Source organism: Fukomys damarensis, unplaced genomic scaffold, assembly GCF_012274545.1.
Source record: "Fukomys damarensis isolate Sample0158 unplaced genomic scaffold, DMR_v1.0_HiC HiC_scaffold_39, whole genome shotgun sequence".
Lineage (NCBI taxonomy): Eukaryota > Metazoa > Chordata > Mammalia > Rodentia > Bathyergidae > Fukomys > Fukomys damarensis.
Window position 1 is genome coordinate 23,998,788 of NW_022900951.1, and position 19,574 is coordinate 24,018,361.

Genomic DNA, 19,574 nt, shown 5'->3' on the forward strand with positions numbered 1-19,574 from the left:
ATATATATATATTTATAAATGGCTAACAAGCATACAAAACATATTTAACATCACTAATCATTAAAGAAATATAAATCAAAAGCAGAATGAGCTATCACTTCATACCCATTTTGAGGGCTACTATCAATAAAACTTCCCAAACAGCAAGTGTTTACAAGAATGTAGAGAAATGGGAACCTTTCTACACTATCAGTGGGAATGTTTATATATATTTATAAATGGCTAACAAGCATACAAAACATATTTAACATCACTAATCATTAAAGAAATATAAATCAAAAGCAGAATGAGCTATCACTTCATACCCATTTTGAGGGCTACTATCAATAAAACTTCCCAAACAGCAAGTGTTTACAAGAATGTAGAGAAATGGGAACCTTTCTACACTATCAGTGGGAATGTTCCTAAGGAAAACAATATTGATGGAAAACTTGCTCAAAAAAAAATACAATTACCATATGATCCAGCAATTCTACTTCTGGGTGTATACTCAAAAAAGGGAGATACTTATTCACCTGTATTTATGGTAGCATTATTCATGACAGCTGAAAATTACCAGAAAACCAAGTGTGCGCCGACAGATAAATAACTAAATAAATGTAGTACATAAATATGATGGAATATTATTCAGTCTTAGAATAGAAAAGAATCTTGACAAATGTTCCAATGTGGAAGAAACTTGTGAACATTATGTTAGGTGAAAACAGCCAGAAACCAAAAGATAAATATTCTCATATTCCATTATTAGGACGTGTCTAGAGTAGTCAGATTCAAAGGGACAGAGAATAGAAGGTTGTTTGCCAGGGAATGGGTCGAGGGAGATAGGGAGTTATTTAATAGCTATAGAGTATCAGTTTTACCAGATAAAAAGATTTTGGGAGATTGCTGGCATAATGACACAAATGTGTGTAGCAATACTGAACTTTGCAATTAAACGTGATGGAGAGGGTAAATTGTGTTATGTGTATTTACTACAATTTTGAAATTTTAAAGAAACATAAAAAATTGTCAATATGCAAAATTTTGTATTATGTGTATTTTGCCAAGAAAACAAAGACTTACCATGTCTTTCTGCCCTCTTATTGGCTGAAATTATTATAATTTCATAAATGTTGGGGGGTATTTCTTATATCCAGCCTTTGCTCTTGTTCTCTTTGTGTCCAGCCCTCATCCCCTCAGGTAATCTCCTGGCTTTCTTCAAAATTTTCACATCATGTTACTTTCTCAAAACACAAACAACTTTTCCTAACTACCTATATCAAAATTATGCTCCTAGGGCTGGACATTTAGCTCAGTGGTTCTGCTGCCTGCCTCGCAAGTGCAAGGTCCCAAGTTCGATCCCCAGTACCAAAAAAAAAATTATGCTCCCATATTTTGATATCTTTTCTCACCACTTATTTTTCCTTCAAATAAATTTAAATACAAATTTTAAGTGATTATTTTTATAGCTCATCTTCCTTGGTGGGACCTAAATTTCTTGTGGGCAGGAATAATAATCTAATCATTACATGGCTCTAACTCCAACAGCTGGACATTTTCTTGGTCTTGAGTTAATGTACAGTACAGATATAGCAATGGATCAATTAATTTAGTGAATAAAAATAATTAAGAATTTAGGTTAAACATGGTTAAACATTTTTGTCAAAGTTGATTGGTTTTGATCCTTTGAAGAATAAAAGTGAGATCAGTACAGTTAATTGTTAGTTGTCATCTTTTCCCGTTTCCTTCTCAATACTATCATATACCAAAATCTAGGAAGTGAAAAACTAAATTCCCATGCACTATTTAAGCTAAGTCTGCACTAATTAGATTCCACCAATGAGTCACACTCGGAAGATCAAATGGTTTGGAGACCCTTTCTGCTTTGGCTATTTTCATGGTGAGCAAAAACTTCACAAAGTTTTATCCATGGCCTAACTCAGGATTCTAGCGATGAGCCACTAATACCTGTTTATTAGAGGCAGAAGTGGCAGAGCAGGTATAGCACTAACACAATCTTTATCTTCAGATCTCAGCTAATGTGAGATGAGTGGCAGATTGCTAACTTTGCGCACTCCATCTTTAAATACCTCTTTACTTATACTCAATTCCTTTCTGCTTAAAATGCATACAATTTTCAGCTTACTACAGTGAATCTAGAACGATTCATGCAAAATATCAAAGATTCATACAAAATTAGAAAAGAAGACACTGAGCCTTTATCTTATTTACCGATGGTTTTAAAGTCAAGTTTTACAAACCTTATGGAATAAATACTAAATGAACAATTTATGATTATTTTAAATGGACAAAAATAACTACTTAAAGCATAAAATCCCGAAAAGGGTGTCATGGCAAATTAAGTTTTTTCATAGGCTTTATAATAAAAAAAAACATTAAAAAATATTCACAGTGTATTTTGACTTCAAGGATGTATTACAAATTTCTCATGTTATCATCTCTGAGAATCCATCCTGAATCATTTAAGTACACAAATTATCTGCCCTCTATGTGTTCACGTCATCTCTTCATTCTTATACGATAATTATCATATTCGTCTGCAGTTATAGTTTAACGTTTCTGCCTCTCATCTCTCTACTTTGGAATGTCTGAATATCACGAGACATTTATTTATCAATCAAATCGAATACTTGATAGTGAATTATGATATAACTAGGTAAACTCATAAATGATTGTATAATTATAACCTTAAATGCCCTGATGAATGTATCTATATGTGCTGGGGAGATATCTTAAGCAGAAACACTCTAGGCTTTTTCATTCTGAATGACTAATCCTAAGAAGTTTTGCTTTATCATGTGCCTCTATGGCATAATATATTAAACTGGTGAAGTATTGTTTTTTATTCTCCTTTGCAATTGAGATCATCATTTTGTTTGGATGATGTTCAGCCTCATTAACACAATTTATAATTTTCTTAAAGGTTCAGGCTTAGAATCTTTAGAACCTTTTCTTTTCCTTTGCCCCTATCACTGCTGTGCCCACATGGGAGTACAGTGAGCCCTTTTTACATGATCATTTTACTGTGAAATGTTCCCTTCCTCTTAGCTGATTTTTTTTTCTCGCTGATCTCCAACCCCTATGGCAGGTCATTTTTCAATTTGAGAATTAGTAGGGGATCAACAGAAGCTATTGTGTGTTGCCTCTCGTTTCATCATTTAGAATAAACTGACTCCTATTTTTTGGACAACACCCATATACTTAAGACGCCCACATATTTGGAGTAAATCACTGTAAATAAGCGATCATCAGAAAACAACAGCCTGTAGAACACATTACCAAGGAGCAGCAGGCAGCCAAGTTTTTCATAACTGGGCTACTAGCCACCAATTTAAAGCTTTAATCTGAACACACTTTCACCACACAGAAGTCTGCTTTTTTTACACAACATAAATGGAAGGGGAGAAAACACTGCTGCTCTAAGTTATATTAAATTGATATTTTTAAACAATTCTAGATTTAAGTTGGTAAACATGCTTTGGTAAATGCATATCCGAAGAACTGAAAGATGCTAAAAATAAGAGAATGTATGTAAATATACATGAAAAAGAGTCTTTAAAAAAAATCACTACCACCACCATCGTCCCTCTGTCTCTTAGGTTAACTTGCAATTAATTGGTTTTGGCAGTATAGACTCAGTTCCTCTATAATGGCACTCAGTGTTTCTCTGTCTTTTAGTTACTAATAGCTCGGTGTGCCACAGAGAAAGCAAGCAGCTACATTCTATTTCATTTAAATGTTGGAGAGTCTTTTAAAATTTTGATATTTTCAGTTTCAAGCAGAAAAATAAGCATTTTCCAAGAAAGAAAACCTAATTTGGAGGTGACTTATCGAGAGTGTTTTATTCCACTAATGATATTCTACCACAGAGCTTATAATCATAAAAATACTTGATGATGCCTTTTTATCCAAATATCTCAGAACATTAAAGAAAATAAAAATTCTATCCATTTACATAAAATAAATAAATATGCATAAAACTGTTTGAGTTTCTGTAGAACCCATAGCATCAAACCATTGAAAAGAATATTTCTGATTTCCTGTAACTATGTCTAAACAAATATGCCATTTTCCACTGACAACTCACAAGTGACCTAAAATCCATGTTCTAACTTTAGTCTCCAGCTATGTCCTTTGTGCTACTTAAACAAAGTGCTTTGTACATATTCCTTCTTGCCTTTTTCCCATTCCTCTGCTCCCAGGATTTCGAAACCGTCTCCTGAGACAAATGTTAGGGAGATTTCTAAGAAGTGTGTAAGGCCATCTCATGTTTTTGCTTTGCACAAGGTAAATTTTTAGTACCCAACCAAGTAGATATTTAAGATGCATTTTATGTGAGAGAAGACAGATGTCATTAATAGCAAACTACTGCAAAGGAAGGTCCACACTGTGGGCAGGGAGCCAGGCAGCCTTTGTCCTCTTCCACATATCTGCTTGAAATTTTTTCTTTGTTTATTTTGCTTCCAACATCTCAATCTAGAGAGGAGAGGTAGAAAACTTGCTTTCCTAGAGTTCTATTTGCATGTACCCGCTACAGTCAGGAGATTCACACAACACCAAGTCAGGAGAAAATCATGAAGAACTGCTTTATCTTAGTAATAATTCTGAAATCTCAAAAGCAATTCAGGAAGCTCATCTAGTTTCTTCACTGTGACCAGTTTTTGCCTTATACTTCTCTAGTACCCACCTTGCCAAACAAAATGTAACCCAAAGTAACTCTGGCATCAACTTGGAGCTTGTACAAAATAGCCCAACCTCTGGTCTTTAAATAGGAATGCTCATTTCAAGGAATCTCCATGTGGTCCAAATACACATTAAAGTTGGAGTAACAGTTTTCTCCATGCGTGTTAGCTTCATACTACCTGATTTGTAGCATAATGGTCCTTACTCAAGAAGTTGATATTTGAACATTTTATGTTGTGAGATTTTGGCTTTCTATTCAGGACTTAAATTGTAGCAAAGCCCCGTGGTGCTTAATTCTAGATAGAGACTTTTTCTACATTATCCCTTTAAATTTAATATAATCTCACATTTATGACTGATAAAATCTTTGCCCAATGAAACATAAGAGAGAAAGCTAAGTGGACTTAGGTTCCTGGCCCTGCTTCTAACTTCATTATCTGCTATTTATTCCTTGAGACAATACTATTAAGGAAAAAAATCATTTTTTTTCCAATACCAGGGATCTAACTCAGGACCTTGCACTTGCCAGGCAGGTGTGGCACCACTGAGCTACATCTCTGGCTCTGTTAAGGAAAAAATTCAAAGAACAACACCAATGAGCACAGCCTCACATGCGGGAAAAGAAGACATCAAGTACCCAGTGCTTATGAGAGATAACCAGTTACCTAGATCATTTTTAATGGACTCATATGGTCATCCATAACCAGCAGGGAGAAATGAGTCTGGGGTCTGAAACTACAAGTGTTAACGGCAAAGCCATTCCAAGTGAGCTTCCCAATGTCCTTCTTTAAAACTATTTGCATCAAAATCTCATTTCTACCAGATAGTATTAAGGATTATATTGTATTTGAAGTCATTTTTCCTGAGAAATGTGTTAGAAGCACACAAACAAGAATATGTACACATATATACTTAAATTTCATAAATTTAAAACATCTCTATAAAGGACATGATGTGTGTCACCACCTACCTCGCAAGTGAAAGGGCCCGAGTTCAATCCCTGGTAACAAAAAATAAAATAAAATAATGAAAGATGTGATATGCGCTTTTGCACTAAAGGGACAATTAATAAGTACTTCCTAAACTGAACACAGAACTTAAAAGATGTTAGGACACCCTTGTTAAAAGGTTTAAAATAAAGGATAACTGATTGCACAAGAAAGATCACAAGTACTTAGTTCAGTTACAAAGTATCAGTATGATTTCTCAACATTTATAGTGAGTCTTTAGTTTGGGATCCAAAATGTATGGTGGATTGGGAATTCAGGAATTTCAGTTTATGTTCCCAACTTTTTGGCTTACTGTCTGTCTGACTTGATCAGGTCAGTTGTTTTCTTGTCTATGTTTGAAAAAGGTAGACCAGCTTATGAAATCTTTCAGATCCCAGCCTGCTTTAAAATTCTGTGTTTCTAATGGTTCAAAACTCTTAAATATTGCTCTATATATTAGCTGTATTATTCATAGGGAGTGATCATTTTGCTCAACTCTTTTCAGTCACTTTGTTCATTTTTAATTTTAAAGACTTATATAGCAACTGCTGCTAAGCATTGCTGAAGAGACATTTAGATGATTTCGATCTTTATCTAATGAAAAATTTCATCAGTTTTAGTGTCACATTTCCCAAGAAGTGTTCTTAACTTGTTAATATGTTACATGTTTTTTTTTAAATGATTCCATTGTTAAGCTTGGAAATACTAGGTTAAGCAAGTGGAAAGTGCTATCTTTATGCAATGCTAATTAGGATGTTAGCATGCTGAGGAGGAACTGCAGACTGATGGGAAACAAAGTATAACACAATTATTAAATTGTCCAATTTTATTTGTCCACAGAATACTTTTAGGGTGAGGTATTCTAAGAGACTAGTGTTCTAGAGAAAGTGCTGAGCTCAAACTAAGAATTGGACACATATATGTTGTTTTTCAAATGAGGCTCCTAACAGAAGAGGGAGGAAAAAAATACTATCATAATTTAAATCCACTTAGGTCTACAATAATAATTTAATCCAGTTAGGTCTGGAGAAGATTCCTTCCAGATATCAGAAAACATGACCTTTACCAACATGAAGAAAAGGAAAACCACAGGGAATCTCTTGCTTACATAAAGAGACATACTGTGAAGGATTTATTCCTGGTGGCTAAACCAACACAGTTCCAATATGTAAGAAAAAGAATAGCCTGTAGTTTTAGGACCTTAACAGTGGAGATATTTTTAGACATAATCCAATACTTGAATTAAATACAAAGCATAGCTGACTATATAGAAGTGTTGAAAGCTCAGCATTTATACTCAAGTAAGCAAATTACAGCATTCTGCACCAGCATCAAATTCCAAACACTTTCCATCTACATATCCTGCAATTCAACTTAAATTGTAGAAAAATGAATGTTACATCTTCCTAAATAAAATTGGACATGTAAGAAGGCAAGAATGCCAAAGAGATTATTGGAAATCTAGGATGACAAACAGGCAAAATTATACTAGAATTTTTGTTTCTAGAGAAAACATATTTTAGGTAAACAAATACGACATACTAAAGATTTATGCACTTTTTTAAAAAATGAAGGGGTTGTTTACAAGAAAATCTCAGATGGATTCCTGTGTTTTCATTTTTGCAGGGTAAAAAACAAACAAATAAATAAAAATGTTGCCTTAAAGCCCTAAAGACAGCCATATGCTTTTGCATATATTTTCACAACTCAGCAGCTGCTCACTAAGCCTCTTCCATTTCAAGTTTTCCTGTTGACCACTCTCTTCTGCAAGGCTTCTGTGACTGCCGGATGGAAATATTTATGAAAACACTGGGGCAGCCAGGATCGTCCAAGTGTTTTCAAAATGTTTGCTTGGCGAAGAGTTGCTGGCAGGCAAAATGTCATCCTACAAGGGTTTCAGTAAGTGTTTATGACTCTTCAGTGTATTCTCTTTGTAAATGTGGAAAGAGACCACACTCTGATCTCTAGAAGTTTTAAAAGAGGGAAGAACAAATCACTTTGCCTCGGAGAAGTCTTACACCTGCCAGTCCTATCTCTTTTAGATCATTTTAATGGATTGCAAGGCAGGCCTCTTTTTAAAACCATTCCTACAGTTAAAGGCACAATCCAAGAAAGTTAGCCATTCCCCATTATCTCTTTTAAACAAACCAGAGAAGGTTTATCAAAAGACTTATTTAAGAAGTGCTGGCAGTGACAAAAAGGTGATTTGGGAGGTGAGATTTTTCAGACAAGAGAGAAATCCATATGTGAACTTCAGAACAGGATGCATTCCAACAACTGTAATAATATGGTGATCATTTTTAGAATATTAATTACCAGATGGATGAGGCAGAGGATCAGACTGGGGTTGTAGGCAAAACCCACATCATTAAGAGCTTTCAAAATTATATGCAAATAAATGAAGTCTAAGTAAGTCTTTCTGGTGTGATCCAAATTTTATTTTAAGCAGGCCATTTGGTGAAGACTTGAAGCTGTAGTGGAAACGAGTGATGAACTAAACATGAACTAGATAGTGGGGAGTTAAAAGTTCAGGCAAAAAATGATAATGATATATAAATATAATCACTTAATATGCAGCCTTTTGAGATTAGCTTCTTAGTAAAATGTTTTCAGAATTAATTTATGTTATTGTTCATATCAGTACAGTGGACACTCAGGTTACGACCAGCCTTATATATGAACAACTTGCGTTAGTTAGGTTAGTGAAAGATTCATCTTCCTCTTGTTATCTATAGTGTATACCCAGGCAAACATCCAGACCTCAGCTGTACTGACTTACAACCAATTTGAGTCAGAACCACCCCTTGGGAAATGTTTGAGATTTTAAGTCAAGTGTCCAATGTAGTTCCTCCATTGTTAGTGCTGAGTAGTGTGTTTCATTGTGTGGATGTACCACAATTTATGTATATACTTACCAATTGGAATAGTTTGGGTTACCCCCAGTTTGGGGAGATTATGAATAGAAATGTTTAAGTGTTCATGCACACATATGGAGCAGTTTTGTACCCGACATATGAAGGCGGTTACAGAAATCTCTTCACATGTTAAAATTAGTACAACTGTCGATCACAAAAATGTTTATTTTGCTGTGTGTTAATTTTGAAGTAGAATTTTTAAAAGTCACAGTGAGACTAGAGAAGAAAGATCTGAGATAATCCAAAGATTTATTTCAATAAATTATTTAAGCTTGATGATCTGCCATGGAAATTTTAAAGGAGTAGATTTCAGCAATCACAGGAACAACAATGAGCTGTGTTCGTTGATTTGCCATGCCTCTTTTTTTTTTTCCAATTTGTTGTGTTTGTAAGAAAAATAGCAATAATGTAAAATAAATAAATAAACACTATGCCATATGGCTCTTGGGAAGTTGGTTGCTCCTAATGGTGCTGTTGTTATCATCAAGACATTCTGGGAAGAACACCTTCACAGTTGATTAAAACACAGCTGCCACACCAGCCCATCTGAACTCTGGGAATTACATGATATGAGCCATATAATTTCTTTTTCTCTAATAGGCATCCACATATGTGCCTATATCATCATTTCTTTTTTAAAAAAGTAACACCTGTATAAAGAAATAAAAAAGAAAAGATCTTGGGTAGCACAAGTAGCATGCAGCATATGGTCATTAGCTAGGGTGCATTAGAAACAGTTGCAAAAAGTCTTAAACTAACATCTCATTAGTAATTTCACACCGATGAAACTTTTTCAACCTGGAATAATATAACGAAAATGCAATTTGGTAAAAATTGTTTCATACTTTGCCTTTAAAATGTCAATATAAATGGGAGTAGGAGGTATATTTATTAGACCAATAGTTATTAATGCTCTCAAGGGAATCAATTGATCAGATATTTTAAGAACTAATAACCAGCCTAGAATAGTTTATCAGAAGTACATCAACACATGGGTATTATGTAGAAAAGGGAAATGGTAAGATGTCAGAGGTTATGGTCAAATGCAAAGGCTAGAAAATCCGGAGAAAATCAAGATACATGCTTCCCAAGAGAGACTGTGAGGTATGTTGATTATAAAAATATTTCATATTAATTATCTTTCCATCCACACCCTTTCCATTGTGACTTGCAGTTGCTCTCATAAGGAAATAAAATCTATTTCATCAACCAGTAAAACCTGGGGAGGCTCTGTGACTTGCTTTGGACAAAAAGAGCACAGTGTGCCTGGTACTGTGTTAATTCCAAGTTTAAATTTCCAGAGATTAAACCTTTTTTTCTTGTTCTCACATTGCTTTGCCTGCCCTCTGAGCAAGACTGGGTTAAGTTCTCTGGGGAGAGTGTGAAAATATGGGCTCAAAATGATATCTGCCCTCAGCTAAGTCTCCCTACACTATCCAGCATAGAGGGCCGACAAAGCAGTAAGCAAGTCCAGCTGATACCCAGCAAGGCTGGACCAGATTAGTGGAACCCTGCAGTAGCCCCCAAAACTTATGGGCTAAGTGAGTGCTTCACAACAGTTGATTGGATATTTCAAAATAGCTCGTAGAGAAGATTTTCTATGTGCCCAACATTGAAATAATATATATTATTTCAAATAGTTATATGTGTGAGGTGATAGGCCAATTATCATGATCTGATTGTATATGGTGTTGAACTATCACATAGAGCTCCTTAATATGTCCACTTATTATGTGTCCATTAAAATGTACTTTTAAACTAGTATGTGAATGCTTACATTTATGTCATAGTGTCTTAGAGTGATTGGTTAGAACACTAACAGATAGAGACATCACATAATTTTACCTGTACTTGTATTAACTTATTTTTACCACTCTAACAAATTACCACATAATGATTTCAGTAAATATCACGGCTTACATGCAAATTTATTCTCTTTGAGTTCTGTAGGTCAAAAGTCTGCAATTAGTTTCACTGGGCTAAGGTCAACCAGCAGGGCTAGTTCCCTCTGAAGGCTTTAGGGGTCAATTCATTTCCTTGTCATTTCCGGCCATTAAAGACTGCCCACATTCCTCACCTCTTGGGCCCTTCCTCCATGTTTAAAGCACATCAATTCAATTTTTACTTTTGACTTCATATCACCTTTTTCTGTTTTCATTTTCTGCTATGTCCCTCATATAGGAACTCATGTGAGTATATCAAGACTACCTGGATAACACAGGATACTCTTCCCATTCAATATCTTTTGCATCATCACATCTGCACGTCTCTTTTGCCATAAAGGTAAACTTCAGATTCTGTGCTTTGGAGTGTGATCATACTTTAACACTACCACTCAGCCTCCATATTACTTTTTTTTTCAAAGCCATTGTAGTCACATTGTTTCCCCTTTTAAATTATCAGTGCAAAGTTTATAGGAAGAAAAGTAGGTTCCAAGCACAGTTTTAACAGGGTGGGAGAAATCAGGATTCTAGCATCAGGTTTAGTTGGTAAAACAGACAGCTGGATTACAACAATAATAAAACATTAACCAACAGTTTACTGTGTCCTGGAAATTCTAGTTGGCATTCTACATTTCACTGTCATAATTATTAAAGTTTCCAATATAGTTTCTTATTACCTGAGACAGTAGCAGAGACGTTTGTATAACTCGTCTGTCTGGTATGGAATGTGATGCCAGATGTTTTTTGTCCAGCACAACACGTTATGCATTTTGCTTCATTAAAATCTTCCTTACTCTCTGAAATTGGTCTCCCCACCTGTAAATCTAAGAGTTTATAGACAAGACTTGTACTAGAGAAATTTGTCAAGGCAAGGATGGCAAACATTCTCTATCTTTTTGGTGTTCACATATGGCTAACTATAACTAGATGTCAAAAGCTTAAGTGAATTTTTAATTCTTCTGAATGTTAGCCTGATAATCATTAGTAACCTTAAGCTCTGTTTTGATAATTTTGAGGGAAATTCAATAATTTAGACCCAGAGGAAACCTTGTTTTAATTATCTTATGAAGCTTATTTGTTAATATTATTATTATAAAATTATAGTCAGCTTAATTTATCTTTACTTTTTTTTTCCGGAAACAAATGCCTAAGTTTGGGTTACGTTACATCTTCCCTGAACTTTTACTTTGAAAAGTAAGTTTCAAAAGGCTTTTTGTTAATGAAGAAACTACTTCTCTGGAAAACATTTCACTTATAACTGAAATTTGAAAGCTTTTCTGACTGGATATGTGTCAGTGGCAAGAAACATAAAGTGTAAATGCATGGTAAAATGAAAACAATTTAAATATGTGCATACTAAATTACTCCTTATTTGAAATATTTGTAAGTAAAATACTCATGTACAATTGTTACCAAATATCTGACTTCAGTATATTCTTGTCTTAAAGCTATTTTGGAACTTTGCAGCATCAGTAGGAAGAAAGGGTGTGCCATCTCCAACATTGCAAACTAACTACAGCCTACTGATTTATTTTGTGGTTACTCAGTTTCATCATGTTCCTTGGTATATTAGCTTCCCAGAGCTCTATAATAAAGTACCACAAACTGGATAACTTATACACTAGAAACATATTTTCTCACAGTTCTGGAGGCTAAAAGGCTGAGAGGATGTCAGTAGACTGGGTTTCCAATGAGAGTTGTGAAGGAGAACCTGTTTTCCTGTATACATGCATATTTATTAAATTTTAGTTGTATCAGATTAATGGCCCACTCTTCTCAAATATGACCTCATCTTACCAAGTTACATATGTCACTACCCTATTTCTAAGTAAGGTCACATTATGGGATACATCGTTTTCAAAACATGAGATTTTGAAGGAAAAAAATCAAACTATAACATTTGGTATTATACAAATTTGAAAACCAGCATTTGAGTATGCCCTTAAAAAAATAAGAGCATACATCCTCTGAAGATTCAGATGCTACAAGTTTGGTCCCCATTGTGACAGTGTTGAGGTAATAGGACCTTTAAAATTGAAGTGTAGTTCAAGGTATCTAGGTAATGAAGGCATCATGCTCAAAAGCATGGATGCTGTTTGTGTGGAACTGAGTTATCAATAGAACAGTTTACTACAAGAGTAAGCAAACCAAAACACTTGACCCCTTTTGCATGATTGCATAATGCTATTTCACTTTCCACTTCTCTGCCACATTGTGATAAGACAAGGAGGCCCTCAACAGAAGCTTAACACATAAGGCCTTCTGATTCCAGGCTTTCCATTTCCAAAACAGCAAACTATATAAAATGTTCTACTTTGTAAATTATCCAGCCTCAGGTATTTTGTTGTAGCATCACAAAGAACTAAATGTTAAACCAGAAGCATTTAATCTGCTGGAAAACAAAATAGGTAGAACTCTTGAAGTCAGAGGTATAGTCAAAAATATTCTGAACAGAAACTCAGGTGTACAGGAAATAGTTCCAAAAACCAACAAATAGGATCATATTAAATTTAAAAGCTTCTGCACAGCAAAAGGAACAATAGACAGAATGAAAAGACAAACTATAGAATGGGAGAAAAGTTGTTGACAGGAATTCATCAGACAGAGGACTCATATATAGAATATAAAACAAATCCATCAAAATTAAAGACCCGATAAAAAATGAGATAAAAATGCATAGGGACTTCACAGCAAATAAAGAACCAATGGCCAATAAATTGACATTACTGGCGATTAGAGAAATGCCAATTAAAACAATACTGAGATTTGATCTTACTTCAGAAAGAATAGCAATTATCAAGAAATCAATAAATGATGAATGCTGGAGATACTGCAGAAAAAAGGAAATGTTCTGTGTTGTCTGTGGAATGCAAACCAGTACAACAACCACTATGGAAATCAATATGAAGATTCCTCAAAAAATTAAAGCTATAAAATTAATTTGACCCAGCTATTCTCCTTCTGGGCATTTTCCAAAAAGGGTTAAAGACATCATATTACAGACATGCATACATACTCATGTTTGTAGCAGCACAACTCAAAACAGCTAAGTATTGGAAGCAGCTCATATGTTCATCAACAGATGAATGAAGTAAAAATGTGGTATTTACACATCACGGAGTACTACTGTGTCATAAAGAAGGATAGACTAGAGTCATTTGTAGGAAAATGGATGCACTTCGAGACCATAATGTTAAGTGAAATACCAAATTGTTTCTCTCATATAAGAAATCCAGAATGAAAATAAAGAGCAAAGTAAAACATAGATAATAGGAAGTAGGCAGATAAATTATTCTCAGAGGGGAGGGGGATCAAGTGACATCGGGGAGAGAGGAGGAAGGGAAAGGATAGGGCATAAAAAGAATTGGGATGTGTTACGTACATGCACCAACTTCACACAAGGAATGAAAACATTACTGCAAACGTACAGAAAAACTAGAGTATCAAGGATGGATGGGGGAAGGTACAGAAGGAAACTTTAGAAAAAAGAATTGAGATGTGTTACATATATGTACCAACTTCCTACAAAGAATGTAAGCATTATGTACTACACACATATACTAATAAACTGAAATAATTTAAAAAACTCTAGCTTAATGGTGGAGGGATAAAGGTCATTTAAGAAAAATGTGCTACTGTTGAAAAGACAATGGACTTTTCAAAGAAAAAAAGGTTTTAGTTTTGGAAAGAAGAAATCAAAGGAAATTTGAAGCTAGACTTCTAAACCTTTTTATTGCCTAATGGGAATACACCTTTATAAGTTTGGTAATCTTCAGTTTCATGCAGACTAGACAGTATATCCATCTAAATAAAGATGAGAACTAGTAACAAGAAAAAGCATGGTGGTCAAGATAAAGTAACATTAGGATGATTGGCTCATCTATTTATATTTTTATATATTAATGTATAAATCATATTGTGATTTAAAAATTTTTTTTTCATCTTTAATTGAGTTTATTGGTACATTTTAGGGATACAGTACAGTTACATTCATTGTTGGGATCTTGTACCTCTACATGACACGTCTTGATTCTCATTTTCTCCCCTTACCCCTGCCCTCCCTTCACCTTGTCATATTGTAATTTTAAACAAATATACATTAAAATGTTAAGGAATTGTTATAATATATATTGGTAGCTCTCAAAGTGGGAGAATTGCACTTGGGTTGTCTTTTCTTTTCTTGATAAACTTAGCCTGATAGAGCTTTTGGAGAACAGTCATTTGATAGATTGGAAACCTAAGTTGTTGTGCCTAGCCAAGTAGCAGGAAAGTAAGGCTACTCTTTTGAAAGTCTAAGTGGGATAGATTTAATCCCCCTATGGAAAGATAAACTAAAATTGTACAAAAGACTAAACTTTAAAATGACTTGGGGATTTTGACTATAACAGTAGCAATAAAAATAACAAAAACTAAAGTATAGCTAATCTCATAAGAAATAAGTAGAAGTTCTCTAACCTAGTTGTCCAAATAAATAAATCAAAATAGTGCCAAGTGTTTCAGATGTTATTACTGCTGCTGCTCTGAGAAATGAGTATTAAATGTAAATTCATGGTCTTTAGTTATTATATCACATAGTGAAGGGAGACAAAGCATAAGACCTGAATGAAAAGGAAGTTGAGGATGAGGCCACAGGAAATACCAGAACATCCAAAAACCTGCATCCCAATGGAAGTCAGTATAGGAAAAGATCTTTAAATATCAAGGATAACTAAAAAGAAAACTGTGCCAATCAACTGGATGTTGAAAGACAGAGAGAGAGAGAGAGAGAGAGAGAGAGAGAGAGAGGAAAAGAAAAGAAAAGAAAAGAAAAGAAGAGAAGAGAAATGAAAAAAGAAACAAAATGAAAAGAAAAGAAACAAAGTAAAAGAAGTTAAAGCATGTATCTGGTCCAACACAGATTTGCAATAATAAAATCAAATTTAAAACATTCTAATATCAGAAATATGACCAACTAAGAGCATCATTTGTGTTTATCAGCTAGTTACTATCAGCTAAAGTGACAGTGATTAGAAGCTAGGTGTGAAAAGTTATTGCTTAGGATGACAGGTAAATAAAAGAAATACAAAATATAAAAGCGAGTTAAAAATAGTTGATAAGATGTAAGTTCAATATAATTTTAGTATATATTCATAAAAGATGAAAAGTAGAAAAAACACTAGTAATATTAGAAGTATTGATTAAACATACTGATATTTTGGAAAATCATTAGTCATAAGTAGAATAAAAAATTATATAAGTAACATGAATATTAAAACCACTGAAAAAATGTCTACATATAAATATTTGAAGATGAATCTAAAAACATTTAGGACATTTTAATAATAAATTTTATTAGTGAGAAATATATCAACTAAAGCAATCATGTGGCGTAAATAAAAATAATAAAGAAACATATTTTAAAAGAAAAACAATGGAAAAATCAAAATAAAAATTGACTAGCTGAAGAGACTAATAAAAAGTAAAAAAGGTCTAGAAATACAAATGCCTTTTTATGGCAGAGTAGTACTCCTCTGTATATAAAAGCCACGTTTTCTTTATCCATTCATCTGTTGATGGGCATATGGGCTGTTTCCAAGATTTAGCTATTACAGATTGTGCTGCTATAAACATGGATGTGCATATATCACTGTGTGCATTTAACTCTTTCAGGAAGATACCAAGAAGGGGTGTAGCTCAGACATTTTTAGGTAAAATGATGCATCTTGAGACTGTACTTTAAAGTGAAATAAATTGGACACATGTGTTTAAATACTGCATGGTTTCTCTGGTGTGAGAAAGCAAAAGTGCAAAGAAGGACAAAAATGGATGATACATATTATATTGGGAAGCAGGAAGAGAATTTTCAAATAGGAAGAGAACAAATGAAGGTGAGAATGCGAGGGAAAAAGTGGAAACAAAGCTTTTATAAATAAGGAGAGGAAGAAGCATTGAAGGGGATGGAAAGAAATGGGAGAAAAAAAGAAAAATATACCATTTAACTATTTACATCAATAAAGTTAAAAAATGAAAATTTTCCTGGAAAAATGCACTAAAATAAAATCAATGAGTGATTTAAAAATCTGAACAGGTCTGTATCTCTGAAAGATACACACTAACTAGTTAGACTAGTATAAGTATGGTAGACAGTGGGAAAATAACCACTCCCCTACATTTCACATAACAGTCAATAATCGTTTGGGTCTAGGTAATTTTCATTTTAGATGAAAATTTCTAGAGAATGGAAAAGAGAAAAATTGCAGAAATTATTTTATAAAGTGAATATAACCTACACTGAAAATATGTCAAGGTGATAGATATAAAAGAGAAAAATTATGAATAAAACTTGCTTATGAAAATAGAACTGATAGAACAATTAAAATATTAGCAAATCAAATTCAGCTATTGTATTTTCAGTACCAAGGTTTTGGTCAAATATTTTATGTCACAAAACCAAGGATGATTTAACTTTGGAAAATTTAATTTTTACTTACAATTTTCCCTTAAAAATATTAGGTTTAATTATTGCACATAAATATAAACGTATTTGAGATAGGAGATTAGAGCATGGCAAAAGATGGCTGGTAAAGTGGGAATGCCATATTAATTTCAAGATCCCAAGCACATGTGCAGAAGTGTTCCCAAAGCCCTACACATGGACTTCTCCTGAAAACTCAAGCAGAATTTCAATAGGATGGCCTGAAACCAGTGGCATCCCCAGAGTGGGATCCAAGCAACAACTTAGGACATGTAAGTAGCAGCTCTTGTGGGCTTCCTTGAGATGTAGACAGCAGAAATGGACACATAGATACTATGCAAATTTTACTATCATAACTTTCTAGGATAGCCCATTTCTCTTCTGTACTCCCAAATTTTTTTTAAAAGTTTTGTTTTCATTTAAAATTCACCTCATATTACTGTACTCTATAAATTGTGTTGATTTAATTCTCCTTTCAACCACTTCTAGCATCTGCCTGGCTTCCTCATAGCGTATGTATAAAATACATTGTGAAACATGTGCTCGCTTTTGTATCTGCATGGGAGTCATGATTTCACCTTCTTTGATTATTATATTGTAACACAAAATTTTCTGTAAGTTTGTAATATTTCACTCTTTTAAAAAAGTAAAATAAAAAAGAAAAGACCTAAGATCTGCAAGCCTAAGAGGGATGGACCAGTGCTATGCTAACAGAATGCCCCTGTATCATAGCAGGGAGGACTACACCAAAGAATCGGAGACATTGAGTGTGTTTTCCAAAGTGGGAATCATGGAGAAACTTTAAATCCATTATGTTTAACATTCATTTAATGTTTAGCTTCTCTTATATTTCTGTTTAAATTACTCTGTCTCAATGCCTCCAAATTTTTTAGCAAAATAATTTCTCAAAAGTGCTTGGTAGTAGTTTTTTTAGGATAAACAAAGGAGTTAAACATGCCAGTGAACACTGCAAATACTCCACAAACTCTGCTAAAGGCTTATTGGTCATTTTTACATGGCTAATTTCAAATTTTTACCTATATGTGATAACAACCACTACAATTTTGTTCATGAGGATAATTAAAGAAAAGTAAGATGTTTTAATTCAAAGATGAATAATGATGTAACACCTCTTATAGTGAATTATATCACATTTACAGTATAGAATTTGTTGGACCATTATCTATTCATATTGATTTTTCTGATAAATATCATGACTTGTGCCAATGATGATATTATTTTCTACCAGGTCTTCCTGCTCTTGCCTATGGAATAGAATAAGTGCTACTCTATTGTATCTTAATATTTATGAAAGATAGAGTTCACAAAGCAATTACGATTATTTTATTCAGACTGTTGCAACAGGGAGCATGCCTGTTAATGAGAAACTTATAAAAGAAAAGAAAGGCCACCTGATAGTTTATAAGTACAGGTAAACAAAGTATTCATCAAAGAATGGGTGTAGTCAAAAAGGAAGTATGGTGATGAGTTTTATTTGGGTCTTGAGGAAAGATGAGGATTTTTCAACCATCACTGCTCTCCAGAAATATAGGACTCAGATAAACTTCAACATTGTCAGTCCCACTTTTGTTCATAATGAATGGTACCTTTCTAACTCAGAAATGGTCAAAAGTCTTATGGGTGGTATGAAGCCGGATATAAGGAAGCCTCTCAGGGATTTTTGCTGGTAGCATTCCCACAAAACTAGTTGAAACAACTTTTGAGAGTTAGTTCCAAAGGTCATTCATTCTAAAATTCAGGAGTACAAGAAGAAATGTACCTAAATTTTTAAAAGAGAAAGGTATAAATCATTGCATTAAGGAACCAGAAATCAAACCCTGAAAGTTAATAGTCTAGTGAATTTCAAGAGATAGGTGAAAAAAATCTTTGGTTAGTTAGAACCACTCCCTGAATTTCTTGAAGCTCTCAATATGTTGATCCTTTTATTAATGTTGGACAATGGCTGTGGTTACCTCTAAATTGACATTATACATGACTCAAGTATTTTACCAAATTTCTTGAGTGGTCTAGACATTGGTGTGTCCAAGGAAAATTTCAGCTCATGCATATGTTCTACTGTGTTGTGAAGTCAGACGTTCAACAATTTTAATCAAGTCACTTGACATCAACTGGAAGGATTTTTTTTTCAGATCTTAAGGAAAGGGGCCAGCTGTAAAGCTCTAGTCCCATTTAGTATCTGGGAAGACAAATTTGAGTTCTCAACGGTTCTAAATCAGGAAGAAGTAAGAAAATTTAAGAGTGTTATTCAGAGATCAGATATGTTTGGAGTGAAATGGAGGTGGACAAGGAAATTGTCTTAGCGACTTTTCTAGTAGATGAGACAACATACCCAAGACCCAAAGGTAAAGGAAGAAAGGTTTACTTGGCTCACAGTTTGTACAAGTTTCAGTTTATAATTGGCTGACTCCAAGGCGGGGTGGCCTGGCAGAAAGGGATTGCAGAGAAGAAACAGCTCATGGTGGGCAAAATGTAGCAAAGCAAGCAAGAGGGACAACCAAACCACAGTTCTTTCTATCCCTTATATCTTCTTTAGGATACTTAGGATGGGTAGCACTCACACCCTTAATCC